This window comes from Myiozetetes cayanensis, unplaced genomic scaffold (genome assembly GCF_022539395.1).
Source record: "Myiozetetes cayanensis isolate MyiCay16 unplaced genomic scaffold, myiCay2020 scf7, whole genome shotgun sequence".
Taxonomy (NCBI): Eukaryota; Metazoa; Chordata; class Aves; order Passeriformes; family Tyrannidae; genus Myiozetetes; species Myiozetetes cayanensis.
The window spans coordinates 27,068,755-27,088,297 of NW_026087964.1; the positions used below are offsets into that span (position 1 = coordinate 27,068,755).

Below are 19,543 nucleotides of genomic sequence, written 5' to 3' on the forward strand. Positions count from 1 at the left end.
AAACAAACAAACAACAAAACATCCCCCCCCACACACACACAGAAAAAACCAAACCACTAGGGTTGCTGAAAATGGTCCAAACCTTCACAGGCTTTGCCTACATCCTTTACAGAACATGGCATTAGTCTCTTCAGTCTCTCCAAATCATATGGATTTGGAGTGGGTAGAAGAACTTAGGGCTGGCAGGAAATCTTTATGGAAATATGTTAGCTTAATTTTTCGTGAAATGTAAGCCCAGTGACTAGCTTGAACTGAGGAAAGCTGGAAATTATATGTAGTCACTTGTCTTTTTCAAATATTATTTGAAGCAAATTTGAAGGCCTGTTCATAGAAATTTACATAAGAGTTTAACTCAGCAGTGAAACGTTAGCTATATGAGATCTGGTGGCAGCACCAACCAGGTCTGGGCATCATGAAAAAACTTGTTAGAAAGTTGTGATCTAAGCAAAAAGAGGTATGTTTAAATATGCCACATAAAAATTCAAAGATAAGGCTTTTTTTCACAAGTCAGCTGTATCATATATGCACATATAAATGTATACACACATACACACTATATATGGTGACAGAATATCACGGAAAAGAGACAAGCAGATCCATAGCCAAAATTTGTAAAGGACTGTAATGAATTTTACATATTCATAGAATCTCAGAATATTCTGAGCTGAAAGGGACCCACCAGGATCACTGAAATCCAGCTCCTGGCCCTGCATAGGATAGCCCTAAGAATCGTGCCATGATTCATGCCATGTGTCTGAGAGCATTGTCCAAAGGCATCTTGAATTCTGTCTGGTTTGGCTCTGTTACCACTTCTCTGGAGCGCCTGTTCCAGTGCCCAACCACCCTCTGGATGAAGAATCTTTTTCTAATATCCAGCCTAAACCTCCTCTAGCACAACTTCAGGCCATTCCCTTGGGTCCTGTCACTGGTCAACACAGAGAAGAGATCAGTGCCTGCCCCTTCTCTTCCCCTCACAAGGAAGTTGTAACTGCAATGAGGTCTCCCCTCAGTTTCCTCTTCTCCAGGCTGAATAGACCAAGTGACCTCAGCTGCTCCTCATATGGCTTCCCCTCAAGGCCCTTCACCATCTTTGTATCCTCCTTTGGACACTCTCTAATAGCTTTATACTCTTCTTATATTGTGGTGCCAAAAACTGCACACAATATTCAAGGTGAGGCCACCTCAGTGCAGAGCAGAGTCAGACAATCATCTTCCCCAGACAGCTGGGAGATTCATTTTATAGTGTTGAAAGGAAAAGGCCTACGTAAGTAGAATATGTGCACGGAAAAAAAAAATGATGATCGTAAGTTTTATTCTGGCTATTCTTAATGTTATTCTTAGCATTAGCTATTCTTAGCCTAAGGCTATTCTTAGACTCAAAATGAGTTTTTAAAGATATCTGGCTGAGCAAAATTATTTGAACTATTTAGGCTGAAGCAGAGGGAGGCAAAACACTCTCCAATCTGCACAGATAGAGTTGCCAAGTCTCAGGTATCTGAAGCAAATACGACAAGGCTTGTAGGAAGAGGCAGATTGAAGGAGAGGAAGGTTGACAACACCGGAATGAAAAGAAGCTGCACTGTGCGTGTGACCAGCTGTACCCATCCTGTGACGCTTTCTGCTGCTCTCAGTCAAATTTTGCCTATGATGTCTCCCAAAGGAAACATACGAGGCGTTATCTGCTAGGACCGACGGGGCGACTCTTCCACCTTCATTCCCACCGCTTCCTGGAGCTTCTCCACAAAACCCCACCACATGTTCCCGACAGGTGCCCCTAAAAATTGATCCAGCAAGCGGCAAAGGGCGGCTGGGAGGTGGCCGTCCCGGGAGCAGCCGCTCCTCCCGCCCCCCAGAGCAAGGCCAGGGCAGGCACCCCCCGCCCGCGGGCTCACCCGGCTGAAGCTGCGGGGGAAAGCATTTCAGAGGGAGGCTCATGAACCCCCTGCCGGGGCTGTTGGCGTGCAGAACATATAAGCACTCTAGGCAGAGCGAGGTTAGAGCACCCTGTGGTTGCTCCTAATGAGACGAGGGAGAACGTCGCGGGTGGGACTCTGAATGTCGCTCCCGCGGGGCTGCGGGGGATCTGCAAGGGCGGGGGGTGTCTGTGTAGGCTCTGAGGCGGAGGGGTCGGGGCTGCCTGGCCTCCCTTCCCCGAGGCACACGGCGGAGAACGCGCTCCGACCCTTCCGAGAAGACCCCCGATCCCCCGCCCCGATCCCCCGCCTCCTAAAGGGAGGAAAGGAGGGAACAGTGGAAAGGGGTCGGCGGGGTGGGGTTTGCCGTCCCGCACGTGTGGGAAGGCCAGGCAAGTGGGCTCTGTGACGGGAACAGCGCCCCGGCTTTCGGCGCCGAGAGGGACCCGCCGCTGCCAGCGCAGCTCCGCGCAGCCCGCAGGGAGCCGTGCCCGCGCCCCCGTAAGTGTCTCCTTCTCCCGCCTTTCCCTTCCTCGGCACCGGGTGGGCGAGGGGTTGGAGGAAGCGCCGCTGTCGGGGCCTCTCGGCTGGCTTGGAGGTGCTGGCGAGGGGGTCCCACATTCCAGCCAGGCGAGAGCCCCCGGTGTGCGGCCGGAGGGGCGCTGACCCCCCCGCCTGAGCCGGGGAGTTATTCTTAGCGCCGGGGGACTTGCGCGGAGAGAGGCAAGGACTTTTCTGCTGCCTTTTAAAGTCCGCTGTGTGGGAAGCGGCGCTGGCGTTTCCCTGCTGGCCCTGGTCGCGTCCCCCCAGTCCGAGGCGCGGGGCACAAGGGGAAAGGGACCCGAGCGCTGCTGGGCAGCGGGTGTGGGACCTTGTCTGCTGGTCCTGGGGCAGCATCTGCTGCTACTTTAAGTTTGGAGGCGTGGATGGGTGAAACGGCGCTCCCTGGCTTTCCGACGAGCTCGATCTAAGACTTTACCTGCTGGAGTTGCCGTCCGTGCAGGTGCTGCCCGTGTGCAGGGGTTTACTGACTCAAAGCACACAGTGCAACCGCAGTTCTTCAGTGCGTTTTGGGAAACTGGGGAAATCACACTTCAGTGGAGAGCATGAAGTGGGTGCAGGTCCCTAACTGTGGTAAGGCAAGTTTAGGAAACATACAATTGTTCCCTTCTGCCAACTTTGCAATGTTTAAACATAGAAATATATTTGAAGTGTAAGTCACCCAACATATAATGCTACTGGCAGCTGGAGAAAACTAGTCCAATAAAATAAATGTAAAATTTGAGGTGTCTGAAGCAACAGAACATAAATCTTATGTTTAAAATATTAAGTATCACTCGAGATTTATGATAACATTTGGATGGTAGAGTGCTGTGCATCTAATGCAAGTCTTAGGTCTGGGTGAACTCCATTAATTCAGCTGAATTACCTTAGTTTTGAGCGAGTCAGGTTATCACACCGCTTGGTTCTGGCAGTGAATGTAGTTTCTTCTGATTTTTATGCCGGTGCTTAACACATGATTCCAGCAAAAGTAACTTACTTGTGAAAGGAATGTAAGTTTCCTGAAGTTTGGTGTGAAAGGAATTACTTCAAGCCTCCCATCTGCTTCAAGTATAATAACACCTAACATTATTTGAAAAGCTTTCAAACATTTCTCTTTGTATTGTTCATATTAAAACCAAAACAAATATATTGAGAGGCTTTCAGATGTTTCAGAGATGGCGAATGTAAGACAGGGGATCATGGCATATAGAACTTGTATATATTGAAACAAGCTGCTGGTAGTTTGTTTATACTAGAAAGACAAAACACATTGTATGAAAAGTTCACATAGACACTGTGCAGATCAGTACACAGTGGCTCTTGGATTAGAATTTGGATTACACACTGTGGAAAATGTTTTAAATTCTGGTTTGTGTCACCTCATGGCATTATAACATTAAGACTGATTGTAAAAATAGGCATCAGGCCCATAAAATAAACTTGTTTTCATTGATATCTATAACCTACAATATAGTCAGACATAAAAAGACATGGTGCCTGTCTGCCCTGCTCCTGTAAGCAGATCTCCATTGGTGCAATTAATTCCATCTGACTCTATCCTGTCCACACAATTCTGAACCCCACTGGGCTCTGATACAAATTGGGACAGGAACAGAACAACCCCACAGAGACATAAGTAGCTGTTTTTATATCTTATGAAAATGCAGTGATCATTTGTACTAATGGCATACATTTTTACTCTTTTGCCACATGTTGTGATGAAGATTATTCATGCATGGAGTAATCTTCTGTCTAACTGATGTTACTCAAATATAACTTTTGATTCTTCAGATGTGGATGAAAACTGGCACTTTGTGAAGTTTTAATGCAATGACGCTTTTGATCCTGAAGCTCAATATGTTGACTAGTGTGTGCATGCATAAATGGTCTGAACAAAGCTGTTGACCTCAGTAAAAGTGTACTTGATAAGATGCATGACTGTGTAGTTTTTTCTAGCTTTGTACGCACAGATTAAATCAAAATCAGTTTCAACTTTCTTAATAATCATAGAATCACAGAATATCCTGAGTTAGAAGGGACCCACAAGGATCATCGGAGTCCAGCTGCTGGCCCTGCACAGGAAAGCCCCAAGAATACACACCATGTCTGAAAGCATTGTGTTAATAAATTAATGTACTAAGCAACCTGCCTGTATATACTTCTAATTTTTTTAAGTTTAAGATTTTAGTTAATAAGGTACTCAGGGATGGCAATGACTTTGGAGTCAATGTGTTGTTACTGATGCCATTTGTGAGCTACTTTATGGGGATATTTGATGTATGAATATGTTGACATAATAAGTGGCAGTGAATACAGAAAAACGGGCAAGATAGAAGAAGAATAATTTAAAACTTTTTAAAAAATTTTCACTTTTTAAGTATTTTAGTAACAATGTATTTTGAAGGAGGAGGTGGTTTCTTTTTGTAAATCAGTGATTGCAGGTGGATGTGACAGAGACTCAAGCTAGTCAAGACTCCTGGGTAAGTATGTTGGATATAAGAACCCAACAGGAGATCTTGAGGTGAAGAGAACTGCAAAAGATCCACCTATCTTAAGTGAAAAGATGTGAATCTTAATTTTACAAGTGTAGGGACCAGAAATGGGACAGAGATTGAAAACACACATCAGCTTAAGTCAGTGTAGGTTTTACTTTGTTTAAAAATGCATGTTACATCTATGTTTCAGCTTGCATGTACTGCAGAGTAACTGAGAAAAGTTGTCACTGGTGTTCATTGCAATACGAGATGTATTGAAAGGTGCTTGAAGATTTAGTTCCTCCTTTCGTGCCATGGCAGATTTTTGTTCATTTTGCAGTGGACCATATGTTTAAGGCAGAGGCGAATGAAGGGAAAACACTACAAATGATCAAAAAGGAACTTAAACTATATCTCATTCCCTAAGTTTACAGCTTTATTCATACACCTTTTGATCATCTTTACTTCTGTTGGTTCCATAGGTATTTTGGCATTCATCCATCATGATACAGGTATCACATGACACTAAAAAAACCTCCCCAACTAGACATGGCATGCTTTCCTGGTTTGCCTGCTGTTCTATTTTTAATCAGAATTCTCTCTAGCTCATACAATGGTAGACTTCAGGAGAAAACCCTTTAGGAAATTTTCCTTCACATAGGCAATATTAGATAGGGCATTAACATAAAATATAGCATGTGCTGTAGGATGCTGGTCCTGTCTTTGACTTATTATTAATTTTTTATACTAGAATGAGCAATTTTCTGCCATTTCTTTTCTCCTCAGGTACCTCTGAGGCATTTGGTGATCTATCAATGCCACATAGCCAAAGGTGTAAAAAAACAGTTAGCAATGTCATTTTAATGCGTATTTGTGACTTTAAAGCAGAACTTCATGTTTTCATGTTAGCTCTTTCCGTACTAAGATACAAACAATTATTTTATATGCTGCTGAAATTATTTAAAAGTATGTAAAAATATTTGGAGTCATGCTTCTGTGTCTGGAAGTTTTCATGTATCTGAAAGTGCCCAGTTTCGTGATACCTTTGCTGTTTATCACATCACCTTTGATCCCTCAGTGTCATGATACAGTTCTGATGCTCAGTCTTGGTGATTCTCATCCTTCTGTTTGTTCTCCAGTTGGAGTAAGACTGATCTTCATTCCACTGGTGGTAAGTCAGTTGACAGGGCTGTTGGAAGCAAACAGTTGAGCTTTCAGAAAATGACAAACGTGTCCTCCTCTCTGCTGGGAAAAGCATTTGTGTAAGTGATCTGCCACTACAGCTCCAGTGAGAGTTATAAAGGTTACTAGTGAAAGTGGCTTCTGGGATTCCTAAGTTTAGTCATTGCTGACAGTCATCTAAAATCCGCAATACTATCTTGCGTGATCTCAAAGTTGTAATTTATCTGAGTGGGCATACTCCAGGGGGAAGATGATTTAGAAACACACTGAATGTTGTCACTGTCCTTAACATTTGAGTTCCTGCATAGGATTGCATATGTGTGGAATGAGATTTCTGAATGAGATACTGATGGGAAATGTATTGCATGTGCTTGACCACAGAATGAGCTCAGAACATCTTGTTCTACACACATCTGGAGAAGAAATGCACCATTGCCTCAAATAAAACATTCTGCCTGAGAGATGATTGTTGAAGGTCTCTTAATGCCAATATATGGGCTACAGCAATTATGTACACGGATGGATAGCCTTTAGTTCCCTCAGTCTTACTTGATCATGAAGTCCTGTAGAAAAGAGGGTGGGCAGGTTGAGACAGTCTAAAAATTTAATACTTTAATGACTGGTGTTGAATCTCTTTTTATTGAATGTCACTGGAGGAGAGGTGCTACTGGCATAGCATACATAGACAATTACCATATCTATGCCTTACTGTGGATGTTAAGGTTCTGTCCTAAACTGCTTACACTCCCATGTTTGTGTCATGTATGTGATGGTTGTGTATATACGTAAGCAGCCCTCCAAGACGTTATAAAGAAGTAAGTGTTAAACTAGAGTAGAATATTTTATGGTTTAAAGTTAGTTACAGAGGTCCTCACAAATAAAATGTACTTTCCTTAACATATTGTAAAAGTTAGTAGAATCCCAAAGACGGAGTCTCTCAAAATGTTGCCCAGACAGCAATGAACTTTTTAATGGTATGGAATAGCAACACCATTGTTTTGATGACAGCTAGCTACTATAGTTTGGACTATGGCTTCTAGAAACATTATCTAAGACTAGTTTACATAAAAATCCAGGCCACCATAGGATGGCTTCTGCAACACTGATTTTGGAAGGGTAAAATCTCTTATTCAGATACTTCTGCATGGTTGCATGCCTCTGACAAGTAGAAGTAAACCAGTCACACAGGAAAAAAATGGAGGAAACAATCATACATAAACCATCACATGATTGTCATGCTTGTTCATTGGCTCTGGTTCTTCTTCCATCTCACTTCTGCAACTACCCTGTCCTACCACACTCAGCAGTTAATGTAGGTGAGCCATAAAGACCTCCATGCAGTTGCTAGAGAAAAGTGGTTTTTGGTGCCCTCAGTTCTCTGTGACAGCTCATCAGAAATGCAGTGGAGTGCACACAACATCTGCTGTTTCTGATAAGTAATCAGAATGGGCAGAGTCAGTGTTTGTGATTCAGTGTTTCACTGTTGTTCTATCATTAATGCCTCTTCGTGATGGTAACATCAGTTTTTAGAGGTCTTGGATGACTGTTCTCACTAAATGACCTCATTTCTGAAAATTACTTTGTCAGATGTGCTACCAGAAAGGGATGATTAGATTAATCCAATTTACTGGTTACTGGAGTTGTTGTGAATTTAACTGCTGTAGAAAGGTAACAAAATGTAGAAAGGTGTCAACTGACAAAATGCAAATAGATAAATTTTCTTATGCAGGGAACTTAACTAGGAAACATTTTACAATTAAGATTTGATTGAAGGGAAGGACAAAGTGTACCAATAATTTTGCCAGACCTTTCTACCATCATCTGTGTTTAATATACAAATTCACTTCACTTTGTGCTTTTTGTTTTCCAGAAATATATGGAATAAATTTATTTTTGCTTTAAAGAACATTATGCTTTATGTGACTCTTTTTGGGAAGAGGGAGTTGGATTCCATGCAATCTAATCTTCATCACTGTGAAAACAGTGAATGATGGGGATAAGCTGTTCTATAGCTGTGTGAATTCATGTAGCTAATCCCTACTCCTGGCCCATTTTCTTTGAGATTAGTTAGTTCTTTGCCCGGAGTTGGATTGCAAGCTATTTGACAAAATGGGAAAGTGATTGTTTTTATTTTATTTTGTTTATGCAGTACCATATGCATTGTGGTTATGAAATAAATAATAATTGAAATGGAATTTTGAAGGGATTATTATTGTCCTTATCTCCATATTATTTAAGGAAAATGTAACATTTGGATATCATGAAGATATTTGATTACTCACATGAGGACCTAAACTAATTCCTCTGAATTCACTGTTTATGAATGATTTGGTGTAATATTGATTTTGTTTTGCCCTTGAATGTTTTTGGACTGTCAGGCAGTTGAGAGAAAACAATGGGGTGTGACTTGCCATTAAATACTTTCAGCACTGTGAATGAGACAAAAATCTTGTGGATATATAGAATTAGCATGCATGTATGATTCTTTTCAAAGGTACAGCACTTCAGTGTGCTTTTTAGAAGCAATAGTTTAGATGACTAGGCAGTATTTTTGATCCTTGTAATGACAGCCTAACTTGTTTTAAGGTTTAAAGTAATAATAAGTATTTGAGTGCAGTAAGTTGCAGAACTTAGTTGCTGTGTTCTGCTATATGGATTTGAAGAGAGGGAGAACTTTTTAGTACTGAAGAAGTATCATGAAACATCATGCTTGTTATGTGGAAATTGGGCCAGCAAAAATTCTTACATGTTTTTGCAATAATAGGTACATTAATATGTAATTTATACCTATTGTTGCTTTCCCTCAGCGATATGTTTTTAGAAAAATCTTGATGCCTTACATCTATGCACTGCTTAGCAAACTCTGTCCACCCTCCTTCTTTACAAAGACTTGAGGAGGGGCCCTACGTGGTTACTGATAAGAAGGGGCTGTTCTGCAGGTATAACGAGATCTCTCCCTATGTGAAGAGGGAAGTCCTGAGCTGGAGGCTTCCTTCAGGACTGTTTGTAGCAGGTGCCTCCTACATCTATGAATGTGCTTTTTTAAAAAATATTTTTCAATAAGGCATGAGTATGCACTAGGTAAATTGTTGTGCTGACAAACTAATAAGAGAAACATTGCAGTTATCTACAACTAGATCAGTAAAAAGATTCAATGTTAAAAATTCAGTTATATAGGTTACCAAGTAGTACATGGTGCTTCAATAGAAATACTATGAGATTTGCAAATATAATATTCACTGTCAGAGGGAAAAGTGCAGAGAAGTTGAAATTAGTACTTTTTAAAATACCATCTATGAGGAGACTTCCTGTTGTAACTAACAGGCCTGCTTTGAGGGTTTCACTGTCTTCAGGTGGCCTGTGTACCCGACCTTACCATCCTTTGATATGTATCTCATCCTTTGTGTTAGTTTAATTCCGTGCCCCAAATCTGAATTGGCTCAAATAGTTGTTATGAATAAAGATTCAAATATCCCCTAAAGAAGCCTCAATGGTGAGCTGTGGTTCCTCATATTCTCATAGTGCTATCTTTCCTGTTTCCCAACCTACTTTTCAGCCCAGTAGAGACTGCTGTATTTCATGTTTACATCAGTTTGTATAGAATAACTCCACAGCCTGTAGAGTTTTGTGCTGGCGTAAACAAACGATGCCTACAGCACCATAACCAGACCATGACAGAGCTAAAATCGTGTTTGGAAACACAAGTTTATGGAGGCGAAGTATTTCTCCTAAGGTCTGTATGTAACTGCCTTCTCCCAGTATTTGTATTTTTCTCCTTCTTGTCCAAAGCCAAATGGATTCTTCTCATTTGTCCATTTATGTGAAAAATGTAAATGCCTGACAGAAAGTCGATGTCCTTGACTCTTCTTGGAGCCTAAACAACTGAGTAGAATTTAAGTGCATTCATCATATTTGGTTTAGATGATATGCAGAGCTCCCATATTGCCAAGATCTCTGTTTTTTGCTCAGAGAAGTATATGATTGGTGCAACACAACATCCAGGAAAATAATGAGAGAGACCATTGTATTTGAAAGACCTTTTGGAATGTATGGAGGCGGAACAGTGGCAAACTTATGTTATGCCAGTTATGAGAGAAAAAAAAAAGTATTACGAGGTCCTCTGTAGCACTTTGTTCTCTGTAGCAGAAGATGAGATGCTGCACAGGGAAACAATGGTGATTCACAGAGTGTTTGCTCCTGAGAGTTTGAGTGGGTTTAAGATGTGGTAGGCCCAGATCACCTGAGAGCGTGACTGAACGAGGCATTTAGTTTCATGGTGTAGTTGACATGGTAGTGTTCAGTCATAGGTTGGAGCTGATTATCTCAGAGGTCATTTCTAACCTGATTATGATATCAACCAACTTTTGCTGAGACTAAATTTTTAAGGCAATTACAAGAAGTTTTCAGGAGTTAAAAAGCAGATGTGCATGTGTCATTAGGAGAAATCTCATTTATTCCATGAAAATGCAACTTTCATCATTGTGGTAGAGCCTGATGCTGAAAAATACTATGTGGTAGCAAGTGTTATTTGCTGTGAGGTATTCTGGTAGAACAACTATCTTAGAGCACTGAGGTATTCACTGTGTGGTTTTTTCATGGTAGAGAAGAAACTGAGAGGGAAAAATCAGCCCTGTAACATACTTTTTCTAAGTGAAAAAATCTGTTCTAATTGATTCAACATTTATTCTTTAGTGGGACACTACTTCTGAGTATCCAGTCCAGAATTGTTTGCAGTCTCCCATGCAATGTCCAGCTATTAGAAATATTTTATTAGACCACTGTAATTTATTTTTTTAATTTATTACATACATGTGTCTTATTCTAAGGCAATTAGTTTCAACATCAGATTTAATAACCCCATTTTGTATTTCTAATTGTCCCAGTTATAAACATTCATAAACCTTCCTGCAGTTTTGTATTACTCAGTAAAGCCTTCTATGGTGTTTAATTGCCTATATCCTCCACTTCGTTAGTTGTCTAAACAAATAATTTTATATTTGTATTAAATAGAAGGGCTTTTTTTCCATTTGACTGTTTTTCTGTCCTATGTAGGAACAGATGGCTTGCACTTAGTTCAATGAACCAGATGCAAAAAGAGCAGAATTTGCAGTAAAATACTGTTGATGTTGCATTTTTATTCCCACACAATAAATTAAGTCAGCTTTTTGATTATGTAAAGTGAATGTTTGCACTCTTTCATTGAAATTAATTAAAATGTATCCACTATCTTCTGTGAAACAAGCAGATTTCCAGTCTGGATGGGCTCATAGGTACAGTTTATGCATTTGGTACTAAAGCCATGTCAGCATAAGAAGCTCTTGTATTGTGCTCCAGGCTGCTATCTCTTGTTCCTGCTCTAGTAACCATCCCTCTATGCCTGCACAGATGTTTGTGGTACTGTGCAATGAACTGGATTAGGAAGCATTCATTTTTTTCCTTGGGATACTTTTGATTAAGGATTGGTTCCCTATTCCAGTTGGAATGGCCACACACATGGCTGTGCAGCCACAACTAAGGGTGGAGAGAATAGACTAAGCAGTATGAACTGCTTCAATTGTACCACCATTGGAAGAAACTATTTAATAAGCTGTAAAACATACTGTAATTTCACTTTTCCCCTCTGATGTTTGTCTTCCTTTTAGACTGGCTTTTTTACTGAAGAAAGCATTAGTTGAAAAACTTTCATCATAGGACTGTAATATCCCTCAAACTTTTTAAGGAAGTTTTGTCATTTAGAATCCTACTTTTCTTGCAACATAGGAACTCCTGTAGAGTTCAGTCTCATTCCTTTGGACAGAAGCTAAAGAAAGTACCAACTTTTTAATCAAGAAGGCATCACTTACCAAGTGTATTTTTGCGGATGCTCTTTTAGACTGGCTTGGTAAATTACTTTTGTGTGAAACTATATTGAATGGAGGACTTTCGATAGTTCCTACTTTTAATCTGTTACATCTTTACTATAACTCTAGTTCCACTTCTGCATTTTTTACCTGATTCTGATCTCTGTTTGGCTTTGTAAATAAAAAGTATCCACAGAACCCGTGAAATTACCAAAGTTGTAAAATATGTCTCTTGTTCCCTTACCCATCCCAAACAGTCTCTCAACTCTCATTTGCATTTCTTAGTAGGCTATTATAACCTATCAGAATTTCTTAAAAAAAAAGTATTCCAAATTATTTTCTTATGCCTGTTTATGAAAACTGGCAGTATATTTGTCCAAACAGCTGTGTGATGATTGGTACAAATTACTCCTGTAGAAGATGGTTAGTAGGATAAGAATCTTCTTTTAATCTACATAGGAGAACAGTGAAACCCAGCATTTTGGCTTGGCCAAAACCTAGCTAATAGACATAGGGGTTTCAGTGTTCCATATGCTTTCTAAGGATTTGGTAACAAACATTGCTGATAACACAGAGTTAGACAGTGAGTTGGTTTAATAGCAACTGTTTGCAATTGGCAGAAAGGCAGCAGAAACACAGAATGATGTGAATGTTGTTCATAGTGTTCCCTGGAGGGAGAGCTTGGGGTGGCTGGAAAGAAGCCTGGAACTGTAAGCAAAGAAGCTGTCCTGATACTTTGATTCCCGCTATGTTCAAGGAAACAGGACTCTGGAAACGCAGAGCAGGGCATGTGAGATGCATGACATTGAATTTCATCACCTCGAGGGTTGGTGGAGCATCTGCTTTCTAGGGGGAAAAGCTTCCAAGTGCTATATGTGGACTCTTCTTTGATAGTAAACACACCCCTTGAAACCCCCATCGAAAGGCTGAAGGAAGGTCTGAAACAGTGGTATACAGGAACATTGTTCACAGTGCTACTTCTGTGGCGTTCTCGTAAACAGCTACCATGGCTGCTGCCTTGAGTGAAGAATCTTTGCATTTCTCTTAGCAAACTTAGAAAGCAGGATTTCAGCAACAAAGACTCCACAAGCCTGGGAATCAGATCTGTGAATTGGATAGGCTATAGAAATTCTCTGCCTGGATTTGGAACTGTGTCATCCAGGGAACTTGCATAAGGCTGGATATTTTACCACAGAGTTCTACTCTGGAGGCCCAGGAAGGGAAAGTTTGGATTGCCCCATCAGAAATACTGCAATACTTGACATTAGCATTTTTTTTGACTGATACAACTCTGCTGAAATGTATTTGGCTAGGTTCAGTATTGCTAATAAATTTGGTAAATTATTGGGCAGAACAGAATAATAGCTTTTTGAGCACAGACTCTGAGGAGAAGTGGGATATGCTTCAGAATAAGCAGAGAGAGATGGTAGTGTTAAAATCCCACTCAAGGTTACAAAATGTTAAAGTATGTACCATGAGATGTATAAATGTGAAGTGTATGCCATGTGTTCAAACTGATGTTTCAGAATATGATGCCTCACCAGGCTGCGTAGTGAGAAGTGGCTGCATAGTGACCATCACAAGCAGTGAAGAATGGAAATCACAAAACTGTTGCTTGGATCCTGTGTGAGGGTTTTTTGTTGGCCTTTGGTACTGATTTGACCATTTAGAGAGGTTCTCTTCATCCTTTGCATCTATCATTGAACACCTGTATCAAGGAAGCATGTCTGAACCTTCAACCACTTCTGGGATCTTGCTCCCTAGTTAATACAGCATTGTATTGTGTAATGGACTGTGGAGATTTAGCAGTCTAATGCTGGAAAATTTTACAAATAAAAAAGAGATCCTGGCTGATACAGAGTGGGCAATTTTATGCAGTGAATCTTAAATTGGCAAGTCAGCATTCAAAGACCAGACAATCTAAAGAACACCAAAAGACCATTTTTGTGCAAGGATGAGTGTGTGACTGTTTTATGTGCATCTTCAGGCTTGTACAGTATACCAGCTTGCTTTTGTTTGGTAGGAGGAAGATACTGTCTGTATGCCTGCTGTAGCCCATTAGTTATACTCAGACATATACTAGGTACTAAAAAGGCCTATACAAAGCCCTGTGAACCAGGTGGACAGTCATGAATATGAAAGTTATAACTGAAGGGAAGGGGGAGGCATTTTCTTTGTATGGATTTAGATAAATGACCCTTAGAATTCAGCAGTACTTTCTACCTGAATTCCAGGTTCATATACTAAGACCATCTCAGCATGTGGTGGGGATGAACTTTCATAATGGTCTTCTCCAAAAACTGTGGAAACCAAATAAAATAAGTAATAAAATATAATAATAATTATAAGAAATAAATAAAACCCCCCCTATACAAATGCAACCTCTGTTGTCTGTCCTTGTCTTTCTTAGCTGCTTTTTCCTATGGTTCACACTGAAATAAGAGTATGCACACTGAAATAAAGGCATGCTCTAATAGAAGTTGGGCTGTATTTTGTTATAAGTAAAGCAGAACTGATAGTGTCTATATTTTTTTTTTTTTTTTTTTTGTAGTATCCTTATTATGGAGCCCCTGGTGGTCTAGGGGTAAAGGCGCCGCGCTATCACCGCGGAGACCCGGGTTCGATTCCCGGTCAGGGCCACTCCCGGGCAGGTGGGGCTCGTTAGCCCTTAAAGGCAACCCACCTACGTCCTAAGGACCTCGCTGCCACCGTCCAAGCTCGCTTGGCCCCGGCAGATGAACCTTAGGATTAAAGGGTGGGCTCAGTTCCGCGCACACTGTGTCTCACCTAAAAAATCCAATGCGCAGGCTGGAAGGTGGAAAGACCTTCCCCGGATCTTCGCTCGCGAAGACTGGCCATTATCCTTATTATGCTTTTAGAATTTCAGATCAAATAACTTGGAGTCAGAGTTTCATTTGGCATTCCCATCAGTGAATACCACATCAGGGTGCAGGGTGTGGTGTCAGTATTCAATTCATTACACAAAACTTGGAATGGAATAAGACTTAAAGTAACTTTTACAGCCATTACTCTCTAAATATCCCTGTTTCCCTAAGAGGTACCAGTAATGCTGCATACTGAACAACTGAACTGTCCAAGTTTGCTTAAAATCGATTTGTCTTTTGTAGGTGTTTCTGCCAGTGACGGGATCAGATTTGATGCATTGTTATGAGTCATTCACCATCAACACTGCTCCGATATTACATTCTAGACTTTAAACTTGCCATTCAGACTGTTGTCGCCTTTACAGGTTCTTAGCTTGCCTGAAAGTTCTGCCTGAGAATAAGCTTGTCCATACTCAGAGTTACGGTTGCACCAAAAATAGTTATATTTTAAGTCTTGCCTATAGCAGTTAATCCTTCTCCACATGTACCTTGCAGTAATGCTGGTACAAGAACTTGTGCAGTTCTGTAGTGAATTGTACCAGAAAACTAATCTGGGTCAAAACTGACTCAATACCTACTCAGTGTTACTGTGGCTTCATTCCCCAGTTTAATTCACTTTACAGCCACAGAAATGTTTCTCTGGCCCCAAGGGAAAAAAGCAAGAAGGAGCATCCAGTTAGAGTACAACACTTATTGTGGTGGAAGTGCCAGTTTGAGGTGTTAGTCCAAACTATGCTGTGACTACTGATAAAGCAGTGGCAACACAGAGCTTCTCTGTCTGGCAAGCATCTTTGCATTCAGGTGGGTTGCAGACCAGCCTGCAGCCTTTGCAGCTGAGGATTCACTGTTATCTGGGTGCAGTGGCACAGTGCCAATGTCTGCTTCAGCAGCAGTGCAGCTCTGCAGTAATGAAGCTGGAGAGGAAAATTTCTAATGCTGTGGATTCACTGACCATACCACTTATGTTTTGGTATGTGTGGGGGAATTGGGAGGAATTCAGTTTAGTTTTTGTCTGGTCCCACAGACTCAATTTCCATCACCAGTTGGAGCGTCATAGGTGCTATTCTGGAGTACATATCTGAATTTCCTTTCATATGAAAGGGTATCTCAGGATTGTTCACAGTGAATGGTCAGGATAACTGGGAAAGTCTTTGAAACTATGCATCTGATCTGAACAAAAATGCCAGTGCTCTGCCTATGGGTGCTGCAGTCAGACTGCTGCACTGTGGTATCAGTTGGATTTCACTTGTTGTATATTACTCTCTCATTATTTCTGATTTGAAACTTGATTTTGTGACAGTTCAGCAGCTAATCCCCCTGCTACAAGCTCTGGGACTGATGCATTCATTCACTCTGTGTTTGTGGTAATGGTCAGAAAGAGATATGTTCTAGCACAATTTTATCCCTTATCTCTATCTACTGTGGCAGTATTCCATGAAAATTGAGCTAAGTATGACAACATGAAGTCTAAGTCAAATAAAAACTTTTTTTACTGGACTGTTCTTGATGTGCATGGTGTGACGAAATTTAGTACCCAAAGAAGGGACCTCAAGGATCATCTGGTCCAAGCTTTCTTGGCAAAAGCACAGTCTAAACAAAGTGGCCCATCACCCTGTCCAGATGAATCTTAACAGTGTCCAACACTGGGGAATCCACCTGGGGAAATTATTCCAATGGTTGAATGTTCTTACTGTGAAATTTTTTCCTCTTGTGTCTAATAGGAATCTCCCCAGGAGTAACTTGTACCCCTTACCACTTGTCTTTGCCATGCAACTCCAAGTAAAAAGGGAGTATCCATCTTCATGGAACTTTGCCAAAAGAGGAATAGTGCTTGAAAGTGTTGCATTTGCAGTGTAATGGAAAATATTGGATCTGAAAGAAGCACCAGTGAAAGAAACCTGGATGTGTGTTTGAAAGATGAACTTTACCAGCTTTTTCTATTCTTGTTTGAAGATGTCAGCAGCAATAGCTCCACTGGAGCTTCTTGGTATTTTGATAGTAAAGCATATTCATTGTGCACCAGTAGGAAGACAGATAAACACACCAACCCACACACATTTTGTTGCTTACCTCTGCTTTTCTCATACTGTTGATTTTTCTTAGATCAACTTCTAAGGCCTTGACTCTGAGCTGGGTATTATGGCAGTATGAATAATTACAGAGATATTTTTTTATCTTAACACAGTTGAAAAGTTTTTTGTTTCACTAACTGGGGCTCAAAGTGTATTTATAGACAGATTTGTGCCATGTGGCTACAATCTGTAGTAAATTCAAGTGCTTTCATAACAAAGCTCTTAATTTTGAAGGGATTTCAGTCTTTTCGGTTATGCATAAATTTGAATTTCTGGATCAAGGATAAAGAACTAAGTATTTTCTTTTTCTTTTTGTAAAGAAATAAATGCTGACTCTTCCCTTCTCTCCTGTTCTGGAGCTAAAACAGTTTGGCAACAGTGTTTGAAGACAGTTACAGTTAAACCAGTTTTGGAAAACAGTTTGGCAGGACACAATGGAATAAGGCCAAAGTATGTTACAGCTAAGTTTTAAAACCTAATTCTAAGCTAAAATTATAGCTATAGTGAGAGAGAATGATGTAAAACTCAAATACAGTTTGTCTCTGCCTCCTTTTTTCTTTCTCCAGTTAGTCAAGCTGTGCTAGGCTGCTAGAAACAGTGCTCAAACTTCTCATAAATCCTACATTTCTTCTGCCTGAGCCTCAGTCAATGTGGACAGGAAATTAAATAGTTAAGTAGTTCTTTGAGAAGTAGCTTACTTTTTAATCATATCATCATTACGTAAAATTTCACATATCTTAAAAATTAAGGTCTGTGGAGCCCATAGGACTGCAGATAACTGATCTTTGCTTTGTCATTTCTTGCAAAATAGTTGAATCAAAGGCTGTTTCCATTTCCCTTGATACCTTCCGGTGTTGTACAAACACAGCTACTTTCAACTGCTTTAGTTTATCTGCTGTTGACTTTAGAAGTACAATTTGCAATATGACAGGATGACTGCAGGATATTATTTTTAAAGTTTGTATAAAATGGATTGTGCATCTTTTTTTCCCACAGTGAAAATGTCTAGACTCTTCAGAACCTTTGTAAAGCTGTTATCCAGACAAATTAGTTCCATGAATTTGAGTCACATCAACCTCAAGAATTATCCAAATAAATGGGGTCACCAAGTCATTGTACTCTTAGCTATAATACAAACCACTACTCATTATCGGCAAAGCTGACAGAAAAGAAAATTACTTATCGGCTACAGCCCGACATTCATCTTCTTTTTTTTTCTTTTTTTTTTTTTCTTTTTCTCATTTTTCCTTTTTTTTCATTTTTTTCTTTTTTTTTCTTTTTTTTTCTTTTTTTTTTTTTAACAGGAAGATTTTCAGTTTCTCTAAGTGTTAAAAATATTTCCCATCAGAGTGGGCATTCTGTTGCCTAATAATTTTGACTGTCTCTGGGAACTGCTAAATTGTATTGAGCATAAATGTCATGAGGAATAATTTCTGGCTAACATCTAATGCCAAGCCTAAGAGTAGAGTGCATGTAATGCCCAGTTATATTCTCAAGGAGATGTTCAATTCATTTTGGGGAGATTGAGATGTCATACTCCTAATCATCAGTAGCTTCTCTTTGATCTTTTATACTGTTCCAAAATCCATACCAATGCCAAAAATTAACTCCTCCATATCCATGACTTCTCATCTGGTTTTGATTGCACTTTCCAAATAGCCTTTGATCCAGTATGTGCTTGTTATTTGTGCTTTCTTTGTGTGCCTTTATACTCAGTTTGATAAATTCTGAACAAAGAAATCCACTGAACGCTACTCATGTTCAAATAGAGTCCATCTCCTCTCTTTTACACAAGCTTTAACAAACTGCTTTCTTGTACTTCCAGGAAGTTAAGACTGTGAACATTATTTTGTTTGGTCTTCTTTCCCTTGTGAGAGAAAGGGGAGAGGAAAAGAAGTAGTATGAATAAACTGAGTTAAGCTAAGTTTAGGCAGAGTCATAGTGTAGCAATTTCCCCAGCTGAATGATACTTTCATGCTCTGTTTGTGTTGTCTTTGAAGAGAACCTGTTAGCAGAACATAACTTTAATAACATGAAATATCTTTCCAAGGGGTTTGTGTTTTTTCGGAGGTTGCATTATAGAGGTTTAGGAACAGGTAGAATGAAAGACTATGATATTAACTCTTGAAGAAGTCATGGCATTGTCATCACATCACTGATAGCAGTGTATATTTTATGGGATAGGCATGAAATGATAGAGCAATTGTCTCTGCTTTCTCAGATGAATTTTCTACCCTTTTGGATGTTTTATGAATAGGTCATGGCAAAATTTCGAATGTCACACACTCATACAGCTATCACAGCAGAGAGCAAAATTATACTTAACAAATAATAGAGTCTTTTTTCTGAAGGAGTAGCTGTCTTTGATCTGTTTGATGTCTGAGCTTAGTAGCTCTACTGGTTTTCCCTCCTTTTCTCATGTTTTGACTTTATAGCTGTCACCAGTTTCATATGAATCATTGCAGTCCAGTGCTGAGCCCACCAACGTCCTTCAGGAGTAAATCCATTTTTTCTGCTCTGGACAATTCATCCATTTGCTGTTGCCTAACCTAAACACCCTTTTAGAAGTATTCCTGGCCATTGCACAGTTGTCTGCAGTTTGTGGTGTGTTTTGTAATTCCCATCAGAAAGTCT

General features: G+C 40.1%; 1 protein-coding gene across 1 annotated transcript in view; it reads left to right on the plus strand.

The window, feature by feature from the left end:
• Positions 1–2,395: 2,395 nt before the first annotated feature.
• Positions 2,396–19,543, plus strand: part of SLC7A2 (solute carrier family 7 member 2) — a 58,088-nt gene continuing 40,940 nt past the window's right edge. The window contains exon 1 of the mRNA XM_050337604.1: positions 2,396–2,414. The gene's annotated coding sequence lies outside the window, so the exon portion shown is untranslated. The remainder of the gene's footprint in view (positions 2,415–19,543) is intronic.